The 27,204-nt window shown below is 44.0% G+C and overlaps 1 protein-coding gene across 1 annotated transcript in view; it reads right to left on the bottom strand.

Moving 5' to 3' along the window:
* chrm4a (cholinergic receptor, muscarinic 4a) overlaps positions 1-27,204 on the bottom strand; it is a 91,063-nt gene that overhangs the window by 13,255 nt on the left and 50,604 nt on the right. The gene's annotated exons all lie outside the window — the stretch shown is intronic.

Below are 27,204 nucleotides of genomic sequence, written 5' to 3' on the forward strand. Positions count from 1 at the left end.
TACATACATACATACATACATACATACATACATACATACATACATACATACATACATACATACATACATACATACATACTATATGGACAGCTGTGTCTGAGTGGTTAGAGCAGTCGTCCTCTAGTGCGAGAGTTGGGGATTCGAATCCACCAGCAGTCACATGCTGAAGTGTCCCTGGGCAAGACACTGAACCCCTCATAGCCTCTGATGTGTGTCTCATCAGTGTATGAATGTGATAAAGCTCTGATTAGTCTCTTTAGAATGATTTGATAAGATAGAAAGGTGCTATATAAGTACAGTCCATTTACATACATACATTACATGAGGGGTTCTTAAACTTTTTGGATTCAACAACCCCTTACAGGGTGCAAAAGTTTGAAGGACCTCCACATCCTCATGTACATTAAATAACTTTCTTCAATTTGCCTCTTTAATGCAATGGAAATATTTGTGTAACATAAAAACTTAAGACCTGTTTTTCAAGTGTTAATACCATTTTTTCCTTCTTTCAGCTTTTCCCTTCTTCAGGGGTCACCACAGTGTACTAACTTGTATGAAGACCTGGCAATTGTCTTTACGCAGGATGCCCTTCTTGACGCAACCACAGACCAATGAGCTACCACAGCCCTCTGTGCTGTCAACTAGGGTGCCCAAGGGAGGGGGGGGGGGCTGTTTAAGGGCCTTGTTCAGGGGCCCAGAGTGGGTCAAATGAGGGTGGAGGCAGGTGTAGGAGTTTCACCTTTCCCACCCACATTTTGATGTTGTTGTTCCAGGGAGTTGAACCATAGACGTTCTGATCACAGGCTCACCTTCTCTAACCTCTGTGCCACTTTGAAAAGTGTAAAAGACATAAAAACCAAACCATATCATTAATCTCCTGAATGAGCTGCATGTTGTGATTTATGAATGGTTGGGGTTAAAGTAACACAACATACAGAAGTCGATTGTAAGTACCATAATTGTAAGTACCGTATGGATAATTAAAACACAGGAAACAGCAGGGTTGACTCAGTACAGCGAGGTAACAGTTCAGGAACATCCACAACAGAGACGACAGTACAGTGACTGAGAACAGCAGAATTGTCCTTTTTCTTCCCATCTGAGTGAAGCACATCCATCAGAATGTCTCTGCACACAGAACCGACACACCTCACGACTGCAGGGTTTATCTGTTTTTGTGTGGAACTCAGTAATCCAGGATGGGGGGTAGAATTAATCCCTAAAAACCACTGAAGTCATCCAAGAACAGCACCCTCCCAGAGCCAGCTGTTTTGTCCAGATAGGACGAGGCTCTGCAGCAGCTGAAAGATGCAGGAGACGTGAGGTGTTTTCTGCTGGAGAGTTGGTAAAGGGAATGTTCAGAAGTGTGATTCTTTGTAGGAAGAATCTGAACAATCTCCGTCTGATAAAGATTGGTCTTTAAACAACTTCAGTTTGGAGAAAAGGTTTAATGTTGACAAGGCTACAGAGCTAACAGCTGGTCTGAGCAGGGCCGAGACCACAGTGGATCATTCAGAACTAGGACAGCTCAGATCCCTTTGAGGGGTCTGAGGTGCAAGGTCAAATTGTAGACCTGCAACAGGTCATTGTTCTGAGGAGGACCGGCTGAAAAAGACTTGGTACCAATACATAACCCAGCCTGGTACACACCCTGGAAGAGATAATGACAGATAACTACTGTACACGTATAAGAACCAGGAAAGAACACTGTACATAGCAGGTAAGTATTCATTCAACCTTTATTTAGACAGGTTAATCCCACTGAACCTCGAGGACTCATTTACGAGAGAGACCTGGTTTCAACAAAGAAAGATGACAACACTGGACAACAGCGACAACAATAGACAGTTATAAAAAGGCATGGTACAACCAAGGTAAGTACACCTTACACACTGGATAGGTACATTGTGCATACAAGGTAAGTAAACTGCAAGCGCTGGGTAAGATTTGTGTAAGTATCCAGGAAGTATCAGATAATATCATGTAAGTACTTAATATGTACATGTTAAGTCCTTAATAAGCACCCCAGGAAATACCGGGCAAGTAAACTGTAAGTATCAAGTATATATAAAGTAATAATTTAGAAATATTACTAGAACCTGATTTACTGTATGTTTGGACAGTTTTAATCCTGTTGAGCTCTGAATTGTCAAAAATAATAATCTCATCCAAACCATCCACATGCCTGCTAGATCTCATCCCAACCAGACTGTTTAAAGAGGTATTTCCACTAATTAATGTCCACATTTTGGATCTACTTCATTTGTCTTTAATGAATGGTTACGTACCACAGAGCTTTAAGGTTGCTGTAATTAAAACTTTACTTAAGAAGCCTGACCTTGATTCAGAAATCCTGGCCAATTATAGATCTATATCTAACCTAACTTTTTTCTCAAAAATTCTAAAGAAAATAACAAAGTCCATGCTGAATAATCCAGGTATACAATCCAACATTTTTCATTCAGATCATCTGGACAGTTTCTTGTTTTGTGCTGAAACGTTTCGCCTTCAATCCAGAAGGCTTCATCAGTCAAGGAAACACACAACACAAAACTGATTCTCCCCCAACAGCTTACTCCAAAGTGGAACAAACCAGTTTTGTTTGTGATAAGATGGTGTCTTTGGTACGCCCCCTTCTCCATTGCCAGCCCTCTTCCTTGTTGACAGTCATGTCAAACTGGTTGAAAACGACAAAATCCATGCTCAATAATCCAGGTATACAATCGAACATTTTTCAGTCAGGTCATCTGGACAGTTTCTTTCTGGACAGAGACTGTCTTATCACAAGCAAAACTGGTTTGTTCCACTTTAGAGTAAGCTGTTGGGGGTTAGGCAATGGGAAATGGGGGAAAAATCAGTTTTGTTGTGTGTTTCCTTGACTGATGAAGCCTTCCGGATTGAAGGCGAAACGTTTCAGCACAATAAAGAAACTGTCCAGATGACCTGAATGAAAAATGTTGGATCGTATACCTGGATTATTGAGCATGGACTTTGTTGTTTTCAACCATAAATAATGAATCTTCTTCATATACCAAAGTTAGTTATGGAGTTTCTCAGGGTTCCGTGCTTGGACCAATTTACCTTATATTTGCTTTCATTTGGTAAAGTTATTAAACAACATAGGATACATTTTCAATGTTATGCTGATGATATACAATTATATTTGTCTATGAAACCCGATGAATCCAATCTGTTACTTAAGTTACAATCATGTCTTAAAGACATAAAAACTTGGAAGACCCATAATTTTCTTATTTTTAACTCAGACAAGACAAAGTTTGGGGTTTTTGGACCTGAGCTTCTTAGGAATAAATTTTGCAGTCTTTCACTTTCTCTGAATGGCTTTAATTTTGCCTCCATTTCCAAAGTTGACAACTGTGGTATTATTTTTTGATACGAGTATGTATTTTACCCCATCGAAATTTATTTAAGAGACTGAGCTGAAAACAACACCTCAGACTGAGGAAGTCTCTTGGATGAGAGACGAAACGTTTCTATATTTGTTTGCTTTGTTTTGTTTTTTGTTTTTTTTTAATGTCCAGAGGACCAGATTTAACTTTTTTCGATTTTTCTACCTGGATTATTGAGCATGCATCAGGATATTTTACCCCATATTAAAAATGTTACTAAAACCGTTTTCCTCCACCTGTGTAATATCACTAAGATTAGAAGCATCTTGTCCAAAAATTATGCAGAAAAACTGGTCCATGCATTGATCACATCTAGGCTGGACTATTACAACTGTGTACTATCTGGGTGTCCACAAACTTCGTTAAAACGTCTTCAGCTGATCCAAAATGCTGCTGCCAGATTTTAATGAGAGTCGATAGAAGAGATCACATTTCTCCACTTTTAGTTTCTCTCCATTGGCTCCCTGTCAAATACAGAATATAATTTAAAATCTTACTTCTAACCTACAAAGCTCTCAACAACTTAGCTCCATCATATACTACAGATCTTATCAATCAACCTTTATTTATACAGGTAAATCCCATTGAGCCTCGAGGACTCATTTACAAGAGAGACCTGATTTCAACAAAGAAAGATGACAACAATGGACAACAGCAACAACAATAAACAGTTATAAAAACTCATACTACAGTTTTTTTTTTTTTTTTTTTTTTTAACAAATAGGATGGCTAAAAGGAAAAAGGTAACAAAACCAAAAAAACTACTAGATTCCGAGACAAATGTATAAAACTAAAAACAGGAACATCTGCGTTGGTCCCTGCCAGGAGTCCAACAGATTCTTAAAGCCACTTAGAGAGGTCAAAGGTCGAGAGCTTCAAATCTTTTTGTAAGATATTCCAGGAAACAGGAGCGGAGTAGGAGAAGGTCCTTTTGTCTAGTTCAGTCCTCACTGAGGGAACACTGCAGGTAATGATGTCCTGAGAGCGCACGCTGTAGCTGCACTCACACAGAGACATGTAGGAGGAGATGTATGAAGGCAGCAGACCAAGAAGTGATTTAAAGATGAAAATGTACCAGTGAGAGAGTCTGTGTGAAGTTAATGATGTCCAGTTAACCAATGAATACTGGGTGCAGTGGTGGGTACGATAATCACAGCCAGTTATGAATCTTAGTGCACCATGATAGACAGCATCCAACATCTGCAGCATCCAACATCTGCAGCATCCAACATCTGCAGCATCCAACATCTGCAGCATCCAACATCTGCAGGGTTCTTGTAGGAGCGTTCATGTAAATAATATCACCAAAATCAATTGAGGGAAGGAAAGTCACAGATACAAGGCGTTTTCTAGCATTCAGGGTTAGACAGGATCTGTTTCTGAAAAAGAAACCCAGTTTAATTATTGTTCCATATTTTCCTAAAAGAACACTTTGCTCTCAGACTGCAGGTTTACTTGTGGTTCCCAGAGTTTCCAAAAGCAGAATGGGAAGCAGAACTTTCAGTTATATGGCTCCTCTCTTGTGGAACCAACTTACAGTTTCTGTCCGTAAGGCTGACACCTTGTCTAATTTTAAGAATAGGCTTAAGTCTTTACTTTTTGATAAATCCTATAGTAAGGGTTAGCTTGGGTTTCCTGAGCTGTCCCTTAGTTATCCCAGCTTAGACTGCTGGAGGACAACCTGACCACATTTATTCACTATACTACTGTCTTTACTTACTCTGCTCAACCTGTTATGTTTTTGTAAATTTTTCTATCTTTGATGTGTTTTTGTCTTTCTCCTACCATTTATCATACTGCAAATAAGTCGAAAGAAAAGCAAAACAATTATCAAGCTGCAAAAATGATGCTGTTTTTAGTTTTATTTTATTTAATGTACCACGTGGATTGGGTGGAATAGAGTTGGGAACAGCGGGGGGAGGGTGTGTGTGACTGGTCGACTGTAAATATAAAAACCAATGGGGTGACATATAATCGACTAGTCGACTAGTTGATTGGCCTATTCAGCCACTAGCTCCACCCAGAGGAAATTGGTGGACCATTTGTTGGGGTCATTTTCACATAACAGCCAGAGTTTGGTCTCCGCCTCCTGGTTCGCCCTCTCGCTCTGCCCATCAAACTGGGGATGAAAACCTGAGGACAGACTCACTTTAATATCAAGGAGGTTACAGAATTATTTCCAGAAACGTGACATGAACTGTGGTTCCCGGTCAGAAACGATGTCCGCTGGGAGGCCATGCAAACGAAGGACCTCCTTGGCCATAATCTCACTTAATTCCTTGGATGTGGGTAGTTTCCTGAGGTGTACAAGATGAACCATTTTTGAAAAGTGGTCAACAATAGTGAGGATAACAGAATTGTCAGATGGTGGGGGAAGACCAGTAATGAAATGCATAGTGATGTGGGACCATGGACATGAAGGGATAGGTAGAGAATGGAGCAGACCAGCAGGGGGGCATCTAGTAGTCTTGGCTTGACTACAACCATAACAAGAAATAACATACTCTTTGACATCTTTAACAAGGTTCTTCCACCAGAATTGGGCCTTGACTAGGTCTAGGGTCTTAGTGATGCCAGGGTGGCAGAAAAGTCGTGATTGGTGACACAGATCTAAAATGTTCTTTACCTGGTTGGCTGGAACAAATACTCGGTCCTTGGGGCAGTCAGGAGGGGGAGGATGGGTTTGGTTGGCCTACATGAGGGCTAACTCAAGCTGGGTAACAGCCAGGTGCACAGTGTTGGGCAGAATGAGCTCCACCTCCTTCCTGAATTGGGGAGTTTTGTCAGCCTCAGAAATATGTGATAACGCATCAGGTTTAATGTTCTTAAATCCAGGTCTAAGGATAAGATGAAATCGAAACGACAAAAGAACAGAGCCCACCTGGCTTGCCTAGGGTTGAGTCTTTTGGTGGTTTTAAGGTACTCCAAATGCTTGTAGTCAGTCCAGACTAGGAATGGTTCCTTAGCGCTCTCCAAGCAGTGTCTCCATTCCTCGAGGGTCAACTTGACCGCCAAGAGCTCACATTCCCTCACTTCATAGTTGCGTTCGGCTGTGGTTAGGCTCCTGGAGAAGAAGGCACATGGGTGAATTCTCCCCTCCCTACTGCGCTGGTTAAGCACTGCACCCACCCCGGTACTGGAGGCGTCAACCTCCACAATAAATTGGTTGGTTGGGTCCAGAGCATGTAAAATGGGAGCAGAGGAGAACAGTTTGTTGAGCGTGGAAAAAGCGAGGTCAGCTGATCCATTCCAGGTAAACCTGGCTTTAGATGATGTCAGAGAGTGCAGAGGGGCCGAGATCAGACTATAGTTTTTAATAAACTTCCTATAGAAATTGGTGAACCCTAGGAACCTCTGCAGTTGTTTCCTATCTCTGGGTATGGGCCAGTCCAAAACAGCCATGACTTTACTAATATCCACAGTGATCTGGTCTGGAGAGATAAAGCCTAGAAAGGATGTAGCGGAGTGGTGAAACTCACATTTTTCAGCTTTGGTGAACAGTTTGTTTTGTAGCAGCCTTAATAAAACTGCCCTGAAATGTTTGTGGTGAGTAGTTATGTATTTGGAAAAGATCAAAATATCATCTAGATAGACAAAGACAGGGCAGCACAGTGGCACAACTGGTAGAGCTGCTGCCTCTCAGCGAGAAGGTTGCCGGTTTAAATCTCGGTCTGGGGCCCTTCTGGGTTGAGTTTGCATGTTCTCTCCGTGCATGCGTGGGTTTTCTCCGAGTACTCCAATTTCCTCCCACAGCCCAAAAACATGCATGTTAGGCTGATTGGTGACTCTAAATTGTCCCAAGGTGTGAGTGAGAGAGTGAATGGTTGTTTGTCTCTATGTGTCCCTGTGATGGACTGGAGACCTGTCCAGGGTGTACCCCGCCCCTCGCACAGTGATTGCTGGACATGGGCACCGGCGACCTCCATGACCCAAAATGGAAGAAGCGGGTAAAGATAATGGATGGATGGATGGATAGACAAAGACATTGATTTATCATGTGTCTTAAAACATTGTTTACCAAAGAATGAAATACTGCAGGTGCATTAGTGAAAGGGCACAACTAAATATTCGTAGTGACCATTGGGAGTATTGAAGGTGGTTTTCCACTGGTCTCCTTCTCTGATGTGGACCAGGTGGTTGACATTTCTTATGTCCAGTTTAGAGAAGACGATGGAATCAAGTCAAAAGCAGAAGACATTAGTGGTAATAGATATTTTTTCTTTTACAGTGATTTTATTGAGACCGCGATAATCAATGCACAATGTGAACGATCCATCTTTTTTTCCCATGAAAAAAAACCCTGCACCAGCAGGGGACACAGAGGGTCTGATGATGCCAGCCTGGAAGGATTCATTAATATACTTTTGCATGGATTCATTTTCAGGACCAGACAAGGAGTAAAGACTGCCCCTAGGGGGTGTTGAACCAGGAATTAGGTCGATGGCACTGTCATAAGATCTGTGGGGAAGTAGAGAGGTAGCTTTTACTTTATTTAAAACCACTTTCAGACCATGATATTCGATGGGTACTTTGGAGAGACCGGGGTATGTTTCTTTAACCACATGAGAATTGACAGGGGAAGCAATAGCATCAACAAGACAAGAAGCTAAGCACTCCTCTGACCATCCCACAATCTCTTTACCCCTCCAATTGATGCAGGGATTGTGTTTGCTCAACCAAGTAGTTCTCAAAACAACATGGAGATCATGCGAGTCGATAACAATTAACTTTATTTTTATCATGATGGTTACCACTTAGCATAAGAGTTATAGGTGTTGTTTTAAAATTGGAATCATGTAGGGGGTGGCCATCCAGTGCAAGGACTTTGTGAGACATTGTAGAGGGAACTAGTTCGATACCTATAGATCTTGCAAATTCAATTCAATTCAATTCAAAAATACTTTATTAATCCCAAAGGGAAATTATTTGTTGTTGTAACTCGTTATCCTCATTTCATTAAGAGATGTTATAGATACTGAGACTGTAGACAGGAAGGATCTCTTGTAAAGATCTATACCACAGTGGATCCTAAGAAACTGGTTGCAGATGCCGTCTGATCAGTCCACCCAGACTCGGCTGGCCTCTCAGTTCCCCCGGGCTGTAGGATCGTCCGAATGCTGGGCAGAACTCCTCCCAGAGCAATAGCCACTCCTCCCAGCAGTCTGACGAGCTCCTCGTCGCTGCGGACAGCCAGCTGTAGGTGCAGAGGGACGATCCTGTCCTTCCGCTGTCATAAGCCATGTTTCCTGCTAGTTCCAGGATCTCAGTGGTCAGGCACTCAAGCACAGCTGGCAGGTAGATGAGAATGCATCCTTTTCAACTCATTTCAGATTTGGGGCTGTAGTTATATTATTTGAGCTTTGGAGATGTTAATCAGCTGTTGGGTGTAGAAAACTGCCTTGTTGCTATGGTTACGCATCATAACAAAATGTCCAAAAGTAAAAAAGTTTCAGTAAAAATCCTTCCAGCTGCTCATCATCTGATACCAGAGGAAACAATCATCCAAAAAATGTGATTTACATCCAGAAAAAGTAATGGAAATGGTAAATGGACTGTACTTATATATCGCCTTTCTATCTTATCGAGATACTCAAAGCACTTTACACAACAATCTGTGTCCTCATTTACCCATTCATACAGCTCTATACTAGATCTCTACAAATCTAATTGAATAAATCATTCTAAAGAGACTAATCAGAGCTTTATCACATTCAAACACTGATGTGACACACATCAGAGGCAACAAGGGGTTCAGTGTCTTGCCCAGGGACACTTCGGCATTTGACTGTTGGTGTCACGATCCTCAATGTTGGAACCCAATTGCAGAGAGATGAGTGAGGCAGGAGTTCAAAAACCAAAACAATTTATTTTTTTAACAACAAAACAAAAGGCTGTCAGTGCAGCAAAACTTACTTTTGGCAGATTGGATCAGAAATAATGCAGAGCAGATCATCAGGGGGGCAGAAACCAGGCAAGGCAGAAGAGGATTGTGAAGTCTGAGAACATAGAACAATCACCGGACAAGGAGTGAAGGAAAGAAAGGCTTTTTATGTGACAGAGGGAGAGTTAGTAATGAGAGCACCTGGGCAAGTGGCTGATGAGGGACAGGTGTGAATGATAAAGACTGAGTGGAGAAGCAGACTGAGGAATGAGAGGAACATAACAGAAACAGATAAACAGAAAATCACACACCAAGCAGAACAACAAAAAATATAAAAAGCAGACAGAGACAGAAACTTGAAATAGAAGGAAATGATTAAGACTGTGGGATGATAGTTTGAAGATATAAATGTTGGTTTCTGGTTGCAGCTTGAAGGAGGTGGCAGAGGCTTGGCAGATGGGGGGGCAGCGGGGGCCGCTGACCGTGACAGTTGGTGGATTTGAACCCCCAACTCTTGCATTAGAGGACGACTGCTTTAACCACTCAGCCACAGCCACCGATAATATATATTCAATTCAATAATATATTCAGTTACTCTCTTGCTTCCTTGTTTTACAGAAAATAGCTTGCGTGCAGCCTCTCTTTCCGGTAACACAGGAACGAATACTCGACACAACTCTTTAGAGACATCTTTAAATGAGTAACAGTTCCTTAAGTCTCTCTGCCATTCAGCTGTACCCCAAGACTTAGCTTTACCTGAAAGCAGGGCGATGACGTATGCCACTCTAGATCGTTCAGATGGGAAGGATGATGGTTGCAATTGAAAATGGATCTCACACTGGATGAGAAAAGGGTGACATTGGTCAGGATCCCCTTTAAACAGCTCCAGAAGAGTCAGATGAGGTTCGTGGTAGGGTGCAGCATGATGAGGTGTTGCTGTTAGGGTATGAGGAGGGTTAGTAGAGGCCTGAGGAGAAGCTTGGTAAGACATGTTGCGTAACATGACCATCATTTCCTGCATGTTCGTTTATAATTTTACTATGGCCCCCTCCACACCAGAGCGCCATTCCTGGTTAGGTGCTGAATCCATTTTGGCCAGATTATACAGACAAGAACTGGGTTTGGATTCAGGAAATGCACTGAAACACAGGAAAGGTTTAAAAGGTTTATTAAAACAGGATCTCTAGTGGAGGTCTGGGTTCCTAAGAAACCCCTACTGTTAAGGTGTGATTTGTCAATCTACATATGTACGTGTATCTTATCTCAGCCTTATAACTTGAACCCCTCACTCTCTGCTCTTTGAATTGAGAAAGCTCCTCGATGATGGAGCGAAACGTCTTCTGTTACAAATAAAGACCAGTTGTTTTTGTACTGAACGTTTTTTGAATTTATCGTGTCCTGGATGACTGAGAATCTTCACCAGCAATCTGCTGCTTTCTTATATAGAGAACTTTTATTAATTGCTTTTTATGTATGTAAATGTTTTTATTTTGTTCAGTGCCCTGAGACAACTTCTGATGGGACTTGGAGCTATAGAAATAAATTGAATTGAATTGAACTGAACCAGAAGAACTGTACCAGATTATCAGCAGGTAAGTACCCAGTTTGTACCAAGCTGAATTGTGGTTATCTGCCCAACTCTTTGAGCTTTTTTCTTGCTCTGAATTTAAATCATTCAGACCACATGTATTTAAGGTGGTTTTCTGCTGAACCAGGTTCTTCAGTTCTTCACTGATCAACTCTGTCTCTCCTAAAGTCAGAAATATTAATGACTCCCCGTCTCCATCTGTTAACATCTGATTGTTCTGCTCAGTCATGATGCAACCTGTTTGTGGAAAAAAGAACCCTCTCTCCACAGGGGTTGATGGTTCTCCGCTCAGTCACGACACTGAGGTGTTCCTCATGTAGTTCACAGAGTCTGAGGCCTCCTCAGACTTTCTACCACCTTCTCTCTGCAGTTGCAGGTGGGTAAACAACACAAGTGTGGGTGGAGGTGAGAATCACCAGACTGTGGTCTGATGGTCCAATTGGGTTGGCAGAAGAACTGTGTGCATAAATAAACTTCATTATGTTTGAATCCAACATTCAACCAATCCGACATTGTGTTAAAAACAAAGAGAAGCATGTCCTGAAGCTAGATCTTAACTCAACAGGATTATTCTGCAGGAGCAGAGCAGAAAGATCCAATTAGTTTAATAATGAAGGTAAATAAATAGTTTATCTGGAAACTTTAGAATGGTCTGAAACATCTATAAATATGTATCATAGCTTGAGGCTGGTTGTGTATTTTCTGAGTCACCCTGAACGCAGCACTGATCGCCTCGTTTTCTGCTCAGCCTCTGTTGGATGTGTACGATTTTTTAAATGTATTTTATACTCTGACCCTGTCCGTCTGATCGGATCACCACATCAACTCTGCTGGTTCCTCCTCACCTTCTCTTACCTGTTGAGCTCCACCTCCTCCTCTCCCAGCGTCACCTTGGAAATCTTCCAAACCGATGAAAGGGTTAAATAATCACAGGTGTACTATGATGGTCATTTCCATCTTCCCTGTCTCATCTTTTAGAAGTAATCTAAAGATTTCTCCTCCCCCTCCCACCTCCAGCACCTGTCTTTAAACCTTTAAACTCATCTCGCAGCAGGTGATAGTATTGGGTCCTACTGGTTTTTCAGATAGATAACAATCTGAGGAATCTATGGATCTGACAACAGCTTGTGGCTGGTCTGATAAGATTCAAGTATAGGCATTGCAGCAATTATATATGAAGTGGACGTGTCCCTCCCATATTTAAAAAATATTCATTCGGATCTCCAGCCCCCCCTGGATTAATGAGGACTAATATTTACCATGAAATATTAGTCCACCCAGCGCTGTTTCTATGTCTTCATGAACAAATCCATCCATAGGAAAGTACTCAAACCACTAAAAGTGCACTCTGGATTTTCCTGGTTACCTACAACATCCACACTGCATGCAGTGTTTCCCCTACGTTGTCTGCCTGGGGGGGGGGGGTTCCGTGGTTGTTTTACTGTAAACTTTTTTATTTATTATCTTTGAAATGTATGCAGGAGTTCTGACACATTAGCAGTTGTGCGCGCTCCACAGAGCTGTCAGGAGACGCTCCTGTACGTAAAATGTGCACTGTCTGCAGGGCACATAGCTGAGCTAGGTGAAGCTGACACCCCACCCATGTCAAAAATTCCAGTAAATACAATGAGTGGTTAGTGCTACTTTTGAGCTGGTTTGTGCCGTTAAAATTTTCGTTTGTGCTGCTTTGGTTTCTGAGACACAGCTGAAGGTGGATGAAGACGCTTCATCCCCGCGGGACATGCGGTCAGCGTCTCTGCTGGTAGGAGCGCCAGTGTGTGTGGCCGTCTGTTGCTCTTGGTCTGGATTGCTTTTTTCTTATATTTTGTGCTTCACTGTCTGTGCTTGTGTACAATTGCCAATCTCTCCTGTATTTTCGAATTGTCATTAGGAATCTCAATGCATTTGACTATGGTGGACAGAAAACTTATCCCCGCTCCTGCCAGGAGTCCCAGTTCATTCCCTCTGGGCACTGATGCGGCCATGCTGGCGGAAATGTCATTGTTACCGTGGTAAATGTGGAGGACGGCTGGTGAAACGAAAGATCTGCCTGGCCCATTCTACTTCCATTTCCCAGATAAGAAATAGATTATTTCCTTATTTTGCTGTGTCTTGGCATTTCCTAGATCCTATTGATACCTGTCTGGTACCTGTCACTGGCCTGGATGTGGGCATTTGGCCATACCACTCCTGCTTTCCCCAGCTCCACCAGTGTGAAGTGAACCTTCAGAGCCTGAAGACACTGCCCCAAGCTCCCCGGTCCACTGGACAGCAGGCCGTGGTTTCTGCCAGGGTTCTCCTGGTGAATGCTAGATCTCTGGCAAACAAAACTTTCATCCTGAGGGACTTTTTCAGTTCCCGTCATTTGGATTTCCTCTACGTGACTGAGATCTGGATTGAGGCTGTTGACTCCAGTGTTTTTGTGGAACTTTTACCGGATGGTTGTTCTTACCTAAGCTCCCCTCAGATGTCAGGCCATGGAGGAGGAATGGCGGTGGTTTATAAAATCAACTTTAAAGGTGACTTTATTTGAGGTGAGTCACTCAGACCCGGTGCTATGTGCTGTCATCTACCGCCCCCCTAAATGTAATAACATTTTGAATGGCTTTTCTGATTTCCTGACCAGAATAATGATAAACTATGATTGAGTCCTTATTGATGGGGATTTTAACATACATGTTTGCTGTCCAGAGGAAATGCTGGTGAAGGATTTTCTCAGCCTCACTGACACGTTTAACCTGGTTCAGTGGGTGGCTGGTCCCACACATGAACATGGACACACAATGGACCTGGTTCTCTCTCAAGACTTGTCTGTGACTGACCTGGAAATATATGAGAATGTGATTTCAGATCATAGGCCTGTTTTATTTGAAATTGGTTTGTCCAACAATATTGAGAAAGAGCAGGTCAGAGATGGTAGTGTGTAAAGAAGCTCGGTTTGGGGAGCAGATCAGATTCATCTGGGAATGTATGACTCTCTGGGAATTCAGGCATCCACCGTGGGACAACAAGTGCTGCTCTGAATTTTTGGCCACACTTGGAAAAAACTGCATAATATTTAGTGCTTTGTCACTGGCTTAGAAAAGAGCTGATCTCAACACTCATGCTCATTTCAGAAAAGTGTCCTGGTCTTTTCAGCATCGCTTCAAATATTCTGACTGCATGACAAAGAGTTTTATGAGCCGAGATCATCATCTCTTTTTTGCAGTTCAAGCGAAAGTTCAGATAACTCCTGCATTGATTCACACATCAGATTGTTCACAAAAGTGCAGGAAGTTATGCATACTGCAACACTTTAATTATATTTTTGTGTTTCTAATAAAATTGTCCATGACTTTGAACTTTTAGGGGCGGAGATTTTTTAAGAGCAGAAGCAGAAATGAGAAGGAACAGCTCTCATGTGATATTAGAAAGCTTGTTAAAATTATAGTTTTATTTAGTTTTAGTTTGACAGTTACTCTTTGTCAGGCAGGTTGAAAAATATGCAGTGTAATTCTTCAAAATGTGCAGATACAGTGGCGCGCATACGCGTGTCGGCTCCAGGCCACGTAGCTGAATTTCTCAGTTCACCAGATGCACGGGCAATGTAGAACCAATCTGTGCATGCGTGCCTAACAGAAACTGAAACTAGCCACTTGTGTTTGTTGACCTGCGTCAAGAGTGACTCATAGACTGATGTGGTGGAGATAATCCAGTGATTTTTCAAAATAAAACCTTTTTTTCTGTGTGGCCCGGTACCAATGGCCTATATGCCACGGGTAGTGGTGACGTACTTCCGTTTAAATTTCAGCCAAGAGGATCACTTCCGGTTGCCTCTTGCTCTCGTTTGTTTTTAGCAGTAGCTGCAAGAGTTGTACCGCAAAGAAGACACAGAAGTTAAAATATCACGACCGGTGGTTTGGGAGAGAAGGCAAAGAGGACAGCGAGGAGGAGAACACACCAGCTGCAGCACTCAGTAAGAAACACGATTATGCCTCGGCTCCAGACCCTGCAGTTGTACATTTGGTGTTGGAGTAATGATGAGTGATTTGCTAGAAGTTTGTAACTAGATACTTACAAAGAAATATTCAGATTTTAACATGCATTTTCTAATCTGTAAAGATTTTTGTATCTTCTTACTCAGCAACTTCAGTGCTGTTACACCTCTGAAATATTCTCTGCAGTTTCCTTTAATGTGACACCAGCACTGTTTCACTTCAATTAAACATTTAATTTCCTGAGATATAATTAATTTATTTTAAAGCATAACTCTCATAAAGAGTTCTCGGTTTTATTATTATTTTTATTACATTGTGTAGGTAAATTTGAACACTTATTGGTATTTTTTATTTTTTATTTTTCAGGTTTGAATCAATGTTCCCTCGCCCAGACGTGGGTCACCGGTGCCCCACTCTGGAGCCAGACCTGGAGGTGGGGCACGCTGTCGAGTGCCTGGTGGCCAGGCTTTTACCCATGGAGCCCGGCCGGGTACAGCCCGAAAATGAGACGTGGGTCCACCTTCCCATGTGCTCACCACATGTGGGAGGGGCCAAAGGGGTCGGTACAATGTGGGATGGGTGGTGGCCGAGGGCAGGGACCCTGGCAGTCTGATCCTTGGCTACATAAGCTGGCTATTGGGATGTGGAATGTCACCTCACTGGTGGGGAAGGAGCCTGAGCTGCTGTGTGAGATTGAGAGGTTCCAGCTAGAAATAGTCGGACTCACCTCAATGCATGGCTCTGGCTCATGGTTGGACACTCTTCCACTCTGGAGTTGCCCTGGCGAGAGGCACTGAGCAGGAGTGGGCATAATTGTTGCCCCCCATCTTGGTGCCTGTGTGTTGGCTTTCACCCCGGTGAACGAGAGGGTAGCCTCCCTTCCCCTACGTGTGGGAGGACAGGTTCTGACTGTTGTTTGTGCTTATGCGGCAAATAGCAGTTCAGATTACCCACCCTTTTTGGAGACCTTAGAGGGGGTACTGGAGAGTGCGCCTCCTTGGGGCTCCTTTGTTCTACTGGGGGACTTCAACGCTCACGTGGGCAATGACAGTGAGACCTGGAGGGGTGTGGTTGGCAGGAATGGCCCCCCTAATCTGAACCCAAGTGGTGTTCTGTTGTTGGACTTCTGTGCTCATCATGAATTGTCCATAACGAACACCATGTTCAAGCATAAGGGTGCTATGTGCTCTTGGCACCAGGACACCCTAAGCCACGGTTCGATGATCAACTTTGTCGTTGTCTTATCTGATCTGCGGCCACATGTCTTGGACACTCGGGTGAAGAGAGGGGCGGAGCTGTCCACTGATCACTACCTGGTGGTGAGTCGGCTCTGAAGGTGAGGGAAAATGCCGGTCAGACCTGGCAGACCCAAACGTATTGTGAAGGTCTGCTGGGAACGTCTGGCAGAGTCTCCTGTGAGATGGAGATTTAACTCCCACCTCCGGGAGAGCTACAAACATGTTCTGGGGGAGGAGGGGGACATAGAGTCCGAGTGAGCCATGTTCCGCACCTCTATTGTCGAGGCAGCCTATCAGATCTGTGGCCGTAAGGTTGTCGGTGCCTGTCACGGCGGCAACCCTCGAACCCGGTGGTGGACACCGGTGGTGAGGGATGCTGTCAGGCTGAAGAAGGAGTCCTATCGGGCCTTTTTGGCCTGTAGGATGCCAGAAGCAGCTGATGGGTACCGGCAGTCCAAGCGGCATGTGGCTTGGGTGGTCACTGATGCAAAAACCCAGGTGTGGGAGGAGTTTGGAGAGGCCATGGAAAATGACTTTCGTATGGCTTCGAGGTGATTCTGGTCCACCATCTGGCATCTCGGGGGGAAAGCGGTATGCCACCAACACTAATTATAGTGGAGGTGGTGTGCTACTGACATTAACTCAGGTTGTCATGGGTCGATGGGCAGAATACTTCGAAGACCTCCTCAATCCCACTGGCATGTCTTTCACTGAGGAAGCAGAGCCTGGGGACTTTGGGTTGGGCTCTCTAATCTCTGGTGCTGAGGTCACCGAGGTGGTTAAAAAGCTCATCAGTGGCAAGGCCCCAGGGGTGGATGAGATTCGCCCAGAGTTCCTTAAGACTCTGGATGTTGTGGGGTTGTGTTGGCTTACACAACTCTGCAATATTGCGTGGACATTGGGGGAAGTTCCCCTGGATTGGCAGACCGGGGTGGTGGTCCCCCTTTTCAAAAAGGTGGACCGTAGAGTGTGTTCCAACTACAGGGGAATCACGCTCTTAAGCCTCCCTGGTAAGGTCTATTCGGGGGTTCTGGAGAGGAGGGTCCGTCGGATAGTCGAACCTCAGATTCAGGAGGAGCAGTGCGGTTTTCGTCCTGGCCGTGGAACACTGGACAAGCTCTACACTCTCAGCAGGGTCCTGGAGGGTGCGTGGGAGTTTGCCCAACCAGTCTACATGTGCTTTGTGGACTTGGAGAAGGCATTCAACCACATCCCTCGGGGAGCACTGTGGGGGGTACGCTAGGAGTATGGGGTACCAGGCCCTTTGATACGGCCTGTTAGGTCCCTGTATGACCAGTGTCAGAGCTTGGTCCGCATTGCTGGCAGTAAGTCGGGCTTGTTCCCAGTGAGAGTTGGACTCCGCCATGGTTGTCCTTTGTCACCGATTCTGTCCATAACTTTTATGGACAGAATTTCTCGGCACAGCCAAGGTGTTGAGGGGATCCGTTTTGGTGGCCTTAGGATCGCTTCTCTGCTTTTTGCAGATGATGTGGTCTTGTTGGCTTCATCAGATTGTGATCTACAGCTTTTGCTGGAGAAGTTCGCAGCAGAGTGTGACGCGGCCGTGATGAGGATCAGTTCCTCCAAATCCGAGGCCATGGTCTTGAGCCGGAAAAGGGTAGAGTGCCCTCTCCAGGTCAGGGAGGAGGTCCTGCCCCAAGTGGAGGAGTTCAAGTATCTTGGGGTCTTTTCAATGAATGAGGGAAAAATGGAACGTGAGATCGATAGGCGGATAGGTGGAGCGTCGGCAGTGAAGCGGGTGCTGTACAGGTCTGTTGTGGTGAAGACAGAGCTGAGTCAAAAGGTGAAGCTCTCAATTTACTGGTCGATCTATGTTCCTACCCTCATCTATGGTCAAGAGCTTTGGGTTTTGACTGAAAAACGAGATTTCGGATACAGGCAGCCGAAATGAGTTTTCTCTGCAGGGTGTCTGAACTCTCCCTTAGTGATAGGGTGAGAAGCTCGATCATCCGGGAGGGACTCAGAGTAGAGCCACTGCTTCTCCACGTGGAGAGGAACCAGTTGAGGTGGCTCAGGCATCTGTTGAGGATGCCTCCTGGATGCCTCCCTGGTGAGGTGTTCCGGACATGTCCCACCGGGAGGAGACCCAGAGGAAGACCCAGGACACACTGGAGGGACTATGTTTCTCGGCTGGCCTGGGAATGCCTTGGGATTCCCCTGGAGGAGCTGGACCAAGTGGCTGGGGAGAGGGAAGTCTGGGCCTCCCTACTTAGGCTGCTACCCCCGCGACCCAACCCCGGATAAGCGGAAGAAAATGGATGGATGGATGGTTTGCATCATATGACCTCCTGATGAGTTTCTGGACCAGGATTGAGCTGCTCTGTCATCCATCGTCAGTGTTCACCAAGGACTGAGAGGAACTCTCATTAAGTTCAAGTTGTGTTTATTTGTCATATGCAGGTTAACACAGGGTTAACAGTCCAATTAAATGCTTAGGATGAGAACTGATTTGACTCGCTAAAAAATGAAAGAACAAACAAGAAACACTAAAAGCATGCAATAAGGGTACACAAAAAAGTATCAAAAAGTGAAAAAGTAATTATAATATTTACAACGTCCTAAAGCGAGATAGTAAACAAGAACACGGTAGAATATAACAACGCAGCAGGATGAATTTGAATGAATAAGTATTTCAAGGTAGTAATATAAGCTAAAATGCACACACACACAATATATATGTATGTGTATATATATATATATATATACTGCACATATCAACATATACCACACAGGTTGTGTGACAGGTTATTGCACAGGTAGTGACATTGAGATTGAATTATTAGTTAGTTGTTGTCAGTTGTTCATTGTTATTTATGATTATTTCTCCACTTCCTCAACCCATACCCTGCAGCCCATTGATGAGTTCTTCCTGTTCTTAAATTACCTTGACCTTTGATCCAAGGTACAGGACCTTGCTGACCGGTACAGTGTCCATCAGTCCACGGTCAGCTGGATCATCACATCAACTTTTTATTTACAGTAAAAGGATTTGATACCTGAAGAGCAGATACGTAAAAGTCTACCTGCAGACTTCAAGGACTACCCTGACACTACAGTCATCCTTCACAAAAAATATTTGGACAGTATTGTTTTTTAATTCAGTAGTGGAACATTTAATTTTGTAGTGTCATCACTTCATTAGCACTAATGTAAACTGGTTCTGTGAAGCAAAGCTTGTAAAGTTATAAAATAAAATGTTCAAAACATTCTGACTTTGTCTTTTTATGGATGTATTATCACTCAAAAAAATGTATTTTGATTTAAGACAGGCTCAGAGTCCAGTTTTATTTTAACCATTCTAGTAAAAACTAATTTGATGACCATGTTACATTAAAAAAAGCGTTCAATACAAAAACAACTGGACTTTATTTGTAACAGAAGATGTTTTGCTCCTCATCCGAGGAGCTTTCTCAATTCAAACCTGAGAATCTTCACCAGCATATGACCATGTTACATTACTGTAGAAAACGTATAAGACTCGAGGTAAATGAGGCACAAGATTTAAACTCTGTATTTAACATTATTTAACATTCCACCTTCTGGTTTAAGTCACAGCTTCCTCAACTGCTCCTGGACATTTAAAACATGTAGTCAGTCAGAGAAAGGTAACCACATGGATGGTTGAACAGAAGAGCTGCTTCATCTGAGGGTTTCCACGTGGATCACTTCCTGTCCTCCGCCGGTGCCTCAGTGGAACAACTTGTTTGTATTTGGTGTTTGGATCTGATCTCGGCTCTAGCCTCCTCACGGTGGTGTGTCCCCACTTCTCACAAACATCCAGACCAGACCAGAAGTTCCCTCTCATCATCTCCTCCTGCCGTGCCCTGCACAGTGGAAGAACACGTCTCTTAAGGGCTGCTACAAACAGTGAGCTCCATAAAACCATATAGCAGACATCTGTTGAATGTAAAGAGTTTATGTTGTCTGATATTCAACAGGTTTGACTTCAGCTCAAGTTTTGTACACAAGCTTGACTTAAAATAACTTTTGCTTCAAAACTGACTCACTCCTAAAAACAAGTAGATGTTCAAAAGTGACGTTCTTTGGAATAATGATCAGAAACCAAGACTGACTACATTTATTCAAGTCATTAAATAAAAGTTCCACTTCTTGTACATTTTCACTGAATGTGGCATCGGAGCGTTTTTCTGCAGGACCCATTTCTTTTTACTGCGTTTTAATACGTAGTTTTAATAAGTAGTTTTAATAAGTAGCAAAGATCCAGATGCAGCTAAACCTGCTCAAACCCAACAATACTTGAATAATAATCTGTAAGAATAAGGCCTTGGTTAACACAGAACGTTTACAAAACACGTTTGTAAGATTGGCTACGTTAGATGTATGTGAGGCATTTTGGTGAACTTGAAACGATTAATTAACTTACCTTTGAAGTCTTTTATGAAACTGGACGCATGCGGCTTAAATCCTTTGTCCTTTTTACACGTTGGAGCTTTCGAGGACGTCTGAATAATTCTATAAACATCGTCACTGTCGCCTGCGAGCCGGAAGTGTTCAGCGTGGCTAAAAAATACAGAAGTGCTAGAACAGAAGTCCGTGGCACATAGGCTATTGACCCATGGACCAGTAGTGGTCTGCGGCTCGGGGGTCGGGGACCACTGTTCTGTAGCATTCCTTTGAGGACTGCAGCAAATCTTCTGGACATTTTTCTTGAAAGCAGCGACCACTCTTTCACATGACAACAAGAGTTGATGTTTTAACCTTCTGTTTGGTGACAGACACGTTGTGCCCTTCTCCCCTGAATACAATCAGACCAAAGAGGCAATCATCAGGCAGCTTTATCCTCCATCTCTGACATTTTGTGGGATTTCCACAGCTATGATATATCTGAATCCAAAGCAAAGTGTTGCTCCATGAAACACACAGAGCTGTGACGTTAAACAGTCGTGTTATCGGGGACTTTCACAGATAGAAACCTGTTCAAACACCTCAGAGACAGCAGCCTGTCAGGGTGACAGGGGACTCTGGTAAAAACACATATGAGGAGCTGCAGGGAACTACAGCAGAAACCTGCTGCTGGACTCAATGGACCTGAACAAGTGGAAAAAACCAACAACGATCAGAAGAGTTGTGTTAGAAAAAGAACAGACATTCAGTCAAGACCAGATAAAGACCAGGCTTCTCATGCTTATGGACAAACAACCAACAGTTCCGTCCCATCGAGGAGAGGATGAACTTGAAGATTTCTGAGACATTTTAAAGAAATGCAGAAAAAGAAAACTGTTGAGTTGTAAATAGTTAAGCTTTGAAGGAGATCTGACTCAATCAGGTAGGTCTGAGCTGGAGATCAGTCTACTAAAAAGTGTACTAGAACACCTCATTTTAACTCAGTGTTTGCTAAATTGTCTGAATTATAGTTAGTCAGTGTTTATTACTGTTGCTTAGCTGTGATGGCCACCTTGAACCAGGTTGACTCCAAACATTAATCAGTTTTCAGCTTGGTTCGGGTGTTTCAACATTCATACTGAGCCAGAGTCATCTGGTCAGATCTTTCATAGACAGTTTATAAAGATTTCTCACAGATTTTCTGACTAATGGCAGCCAGTCAGCTCTCCTCAGTGCCAAATTTGGACTTTAAATGTTTTGTCTTCTTTGCATGACGTTAACAAAAATACAACTACATTTAGCTTGGAGTAAAAATCGGAATCAGCTCTAGAGAGACTAACTTCTCTCTGAAAATGCTGTGAGAATGCAAAACGACTTGTGGAAATGTACCAAGTTCTTCTTTCGGCTTTACCCTCTTCATGTCATGGTTTTGGCACCTCTCCTGCCCTGGCTGTTAGTTTTAGTTTTGTTTTCCCCTGCCAAGCTCCTTCAGCTCCCATCATTCATCCTGCTCCACTGTGTTCCACACCTCACTCTGCAATTAAGCTCATGCACTCCACCTGCTCCACTCACTACTTGAGCTCCATGCATTCACCCAGTCAGTGCCAGGTTCTCAAACCTTTCTTAGTAATAAAAGTCCAGCATTCTGTACCCTGCCTCCTACCTTGCCATGAACCTCAGCCCGTTCTTTGACTCCTCTCTTTGCCTACCCCTTTTTGGATTTTGTCTGCCTACTGGTTCTGACCCTGTGCCCCCGCAACGACGACGACTTTGGATCACAGATTTGACTAAGTTTTCTGCCCTCTATTACCCTGTGTATGGCCCTTGCCACAACTCATGGATCTCGGACCTGGATCGCCCCTATCTTCTGGACCTCTATAGACTTACAGTCTGCTCCGCTGCAGCTGTCACTCCTTGGGGGTGACGTCATTGTCTCCAGCGTGACAATAGCGCCTGTTACACCACCAACACAGAAGGTTAGTGAAAAGAATCCAGTACCTCTGTACTTCCTCTTCCAAGCCAAGTTCACTAACACTTCTGGACCCGGCCCAGGACCCACCCAGGACCCAGACCTCCATCAGAGCTAGTTTTAAAGACAAAAAATTTTTGAATCACTTTTGGTCTTGGTGTTGTTGTGCAGATCCCACTGGTCCTTGTCAGTAGAATCTGGCCAAGATGGATCCAGCACCAACCCTGGAATGGTGCTCTGGTGTCGAGGGGGTCATTATTAAACTTGAGTCTAATGCGCAGGTCATGATGGTCATCTTAAAATCTATGCAAACCCCCCCCCCCCCCCCCCCCGACTCTGTTCACACGTCAGCCACTCAGGTAACGATTTCTCGTGTTTTTGTATCTTATAATGAACCACATTTATCCCCCCCCCATAACTGTTCAGAGGAGAATCAGATCAATGCTGTCCTTTCCTCACACAGTGTGAAATTAATTTTCAACTGCAGCATTCTTCTTTCCCCTCAGAGCGATCCCAGGTGGTGTATGTAATATCACTACTCTCAGGTAAAGCCAAATCATGGGGCACTTCGGAGTGGCAGAGGGATGCCCGGTCTTGTTATAGTTTTGCTGGTTTTTCTTAAGAGTTATGTAGAGTATTTGACCCTGTTTTGTCTGAAAGCAAAGCCACCCGTAAATTCTTTTCAGTAAAGCATGGAGATAAATAAGTAACTGAGGACATCACTGAGTTTCATTCCATCGCGGCCGAGAGTCGCTGGATCAAGGATGCTCTAACTGATGTTTTTCTCAAGGTCTTAACTAGAACAAAAAGGATGAACTGGTAACCAAAGATGACCCCAAATCCCTCCAGAGATTGGAAGACCTGGCAACCGGAGTGGATCTACGTCTGTGGGACAGAAGACGTGAGAGGGGTAATGTGTCAACGAGACCTTCCAGACCCTGGGGTGAGTCAAAGTTTTTATCTAACTCCACACCTACAGTCCCCGCCCCAAACACTTCCCAGTTGGAAGAGCCCATACAACTGGGGAGGAGCTGACTCACCCCAAGAGAAAAGGAGAGGAGAAGAAAACGTCATCTTTTTTATTGTGGGTAGAGCACCCACACCATAGTACAGTGCCCGTTAAAAGGCCAGACTCAGCAGGAAAGAGGAGGTGCCTGCTGAGTCATATTAGAAACCCCAGAACCTCCTCCCCATTCTCTGTGCCCGCAGAAATTTTAATTAGTGGTCAGCAACCTGCCTCTGTGTCCATTTTTATTGACTCCGGGGCTGACACTGAGTTTATCGACCACCAGTTTGCCCAATTCGTGGGCATTGAGTTAATTCAGTCCTCAAAGTTTCACAAGGTTCTTGCCTTGGATGGTCACTCTCTTAATGTCTCCAACCTAGAGATCACACCCATCACCTTGCTGCTTGGAGGTAATCACAAGGAAACAATCACATTTATTGTGATTCATTCACCTCAACTCCCTATCATCCTTGGTTGTTCCTGGCTGAGCAAACACAATCCCCATATAAACTGGAGGGGAAAAGAAATTGTTGGTTGGTCTCACCACCTACCCTTTTGAAGCTGTCTCACCTACTTGCAATTTGGAGAACCTTAAGGAGACCTACCCGGACCTCTCTAAGGTCCCATTGGAGTACCATGATCTCAAGGAAGTTTTCAGTAAAATCAAAGTGACTTATCTTCCCCCTCATGGACCCTATGACTTTGCTATAGATCTCATTCCCGGTTCCACACCCCCTAGGGGTAGCCTCTATTCTTTATCCGGTCCAAAACACACCTCCATGCAGAACTACATCAAAGAATCCTTTCAAGCTGGCATTATCACACTTTCAGCGTCTCCAGCAAGGGCAGGTTTCTTTTTTGTTGGCACACCAGTGCGGTTCTCTCAGACCATAGAGGGCTTAACAAAATCACAATTAAAAATAAATATCCATTGCCTCTCATGTCCATAGTTTTTAACCTGATCCAAGGGTCCACCGTGTTCACAAAATTGGACCTGAGGAACGCCTATTATCTGGTCCGCATCAGGGAGGGTGACGAATGGAAAACGGCGTTCAACACCCCCGATGGTCATTATGTGTTTCTGGTAATGCCGTTTGCCCTTACTAATGCACCAGCTGTATTTCAGACCTTAGCTAACGACATACTCAGAGACATGGTGGGCCAGTACGTTTTTGTTTATCTCAATGACATCCTGGTCTTCTCCAATGGCACAAACTCCCACTGCAAACATGTTAGGTTGTTCCTAGACAGATTATTACAAAATAATCTATTCGTCAAAGCCAAGAAATGCGAGTTTCACCAGACTTCGACCTTGTTTCTCAGTTTCAACATTTCCCCAGATAAAATCACTATGGACACTGGCAAGGTTTCAATGGTCACTGAGTGGCTGGTTCCTAAAGATAGGAAACAACTCCAGAGGTTCCTTAGTTTTACAAACTTTTACAGGAAGTTTATTAAGAACTACAGTTCCATTGCTGGCCCTCTCCACTCGTTAACATCTTCCAAAAACAAGTTTGTCTGGAACAAGGATGTTTTCTCTGTTTTCTTCTGCCCCCTGCCTGACCCCAACAGGCCTTTTAATTTGGAGGTTGATGTTTCTAGCACTGGGGTTGGAGCTGTCCTCAGTCAGCATGGTAGCGATGGGAGGGTTCACCCATATGCTTTCTTTTCCAGAAGCCTCTCGATTTCAGAACATAACTAGGATGTGGGTGAACGTGAGCTGCTGGCCATCAAGTTGGCTCTCGAAAAGTGGAGGCACTGGCTCAAGGGCGTAAAGGACCCCTTTCTAGTATGGATGAACCACAAAAATATTGAATATCTCAAGATTGCAAAACATTTGAATCTAAGACAAGCCAGGTGGGCACTATTCTTTTGCTGCTTTGATTTTGTTTTGTCTTACAGACCTGGAACTAAAAACACTAAACTGATGCTCCAAGGCTTTGGAGCAGCTAACAGTGAAATGTCGACCACATTATTTACCCTGTGAGTTCACAGTGGTGTTCATAACAGTTGTTTATATTGTCTCGGATGTTAATGGTAACGACGCTCGGTGGATTCTTCATGATCTCTTCAGCTCGCTGCAAAACAAACAGCCTGAGGCGTTTTACATAGTGGCTGGTGACTTTAATCACGTGAATTTAAAAGACTGCCTCCCAAGATTTTACCAGCATGTGGCCATATCAACACGTGGAAACAACACGCTGGACCGTGTTTACACAAACATAAAAGATGCACATACAAAGCCAAACTCACTCCCATCTAGGATTCTCTGATCATATCTCAATAGTCCTGGCTCCTGCTTACCTGCTCCCGCTGAGATGCTCCAGACCTGTACAAAAGAAAATTAAATATTGGATCCAGAACAGTGGCTCCATACTGAAAGATTGTTTTGAACGAACAGATTTGGAGGTGCTGCTGAAAATGGGGGAGGGGGGGGGCAGACCTGGAACAATACACATCCTCAGTTCTGGAGTACATTAGTACTTTGTAAATGTGCTGATGACGTCACCACCACCTGATATGTTAAGAGCTACCCGAACAGGAAGCCTTGGCTGAATGTAGAGGATCGCACCCTGCTGGAAGCCAGGAACACTGCCTTCAGGTCTGAATACTCACAGGAGCTGAGAAGAACAAGGAAAGAGCTGGTTGCTGGTATTAAGAAGGCCAAGGCCACATACAGTATGCACAAATGATCGAGGGTCACCTCACAAGACCCACGGAGCATGTGGAGGGGCATTAAGTGTATAACATATTATAAAAACAGGAGCAAACAATGCCCCAAAGACCCATCACTGCCTGATGCCCTCAACAAGTTCTATGCACGCTTTGAAGACCTGAACAAACCACCCAGCTCCAGACTCACCTCACCACCGGATGAAGAGCTTCTGAGTGTGACCTCAGCAGAAGTAAGGAGTACTTTCATGAGGATTAATCCGCACAAGGCAACCGGCCCAGACAACATCCCCGGGAAAGTTGTGAAAGAATGTGCCGATCAGCTCTGCGAGGTACTGGCTGACATCTTTAACACCTCACTAACTCTGGCAACAGTTCCCACCTGCCTGAAGACCACCACCATCATCCCAGTCCCAAAGAGCTCTACAGTGACTGGTCTGAATGACTATCGGCCAGTGGCCCTCACCCTGATAGTCGCTAAATGCTTTGAAAAACTGGTCATGACCCACATCAAAACAACCATCAACATCAACGAGGACCCTCATCAGTATGCATCCCATGAGAACCAATCAACAGAGGACACCATCTCCTCTGTGGTCCACACTGCTCTCACCCACCTGGAGCAGAAGGACTCCTACAGTATGTCCATATACTCTTTGTGGACTTCACATCTGCCTTCAACACCATGATCCCCCAAACCCTGATGGATAAACTATTCACACTAGGACTAAGCCCCTCCATTTGCAACTGGGTCCTAGACTTCTTAACAAACAGACCTCAGTCTGTAAGGATCCACAACTTTTCCTCCTCCACCATAACCCTCAGCACTGGCTCTCCTCAGGGATGTGTGCTGAGCCCTCTCCTATTCACTCTGCTCACATATGATTGCACAGCTACCCATCCAGGCTGTCACATTGTAAAGTTTTCAGATGATACAGCGGTGGTGGGATGCATCACAAACAATGATGAGTCCAGCTACAGGCAAGAGGTGGAACACCTGGAGAGCTGGTGCAAAGAGAATAACCTTCACATCAATGTTAATTAATGAAGACAAAACAGATGATCATGGACTTCAGAAGGAACAAAAACACCTACCC

The sequence above is a fragment of the Nematolebias whitei genome, chromosome 24 (assembly GCF_014905685.2).
Source record: "Nematolebias whitei isolate Nwh7 chromosome 24, NemWhi1, whole genome shotgun sequence".
NCBI lineage: Eukaryota > Metazoa > Chordata > Actinopteri > Cyprinodontiformes > Rivulidae > Nematolebias > Nematolebias whitei.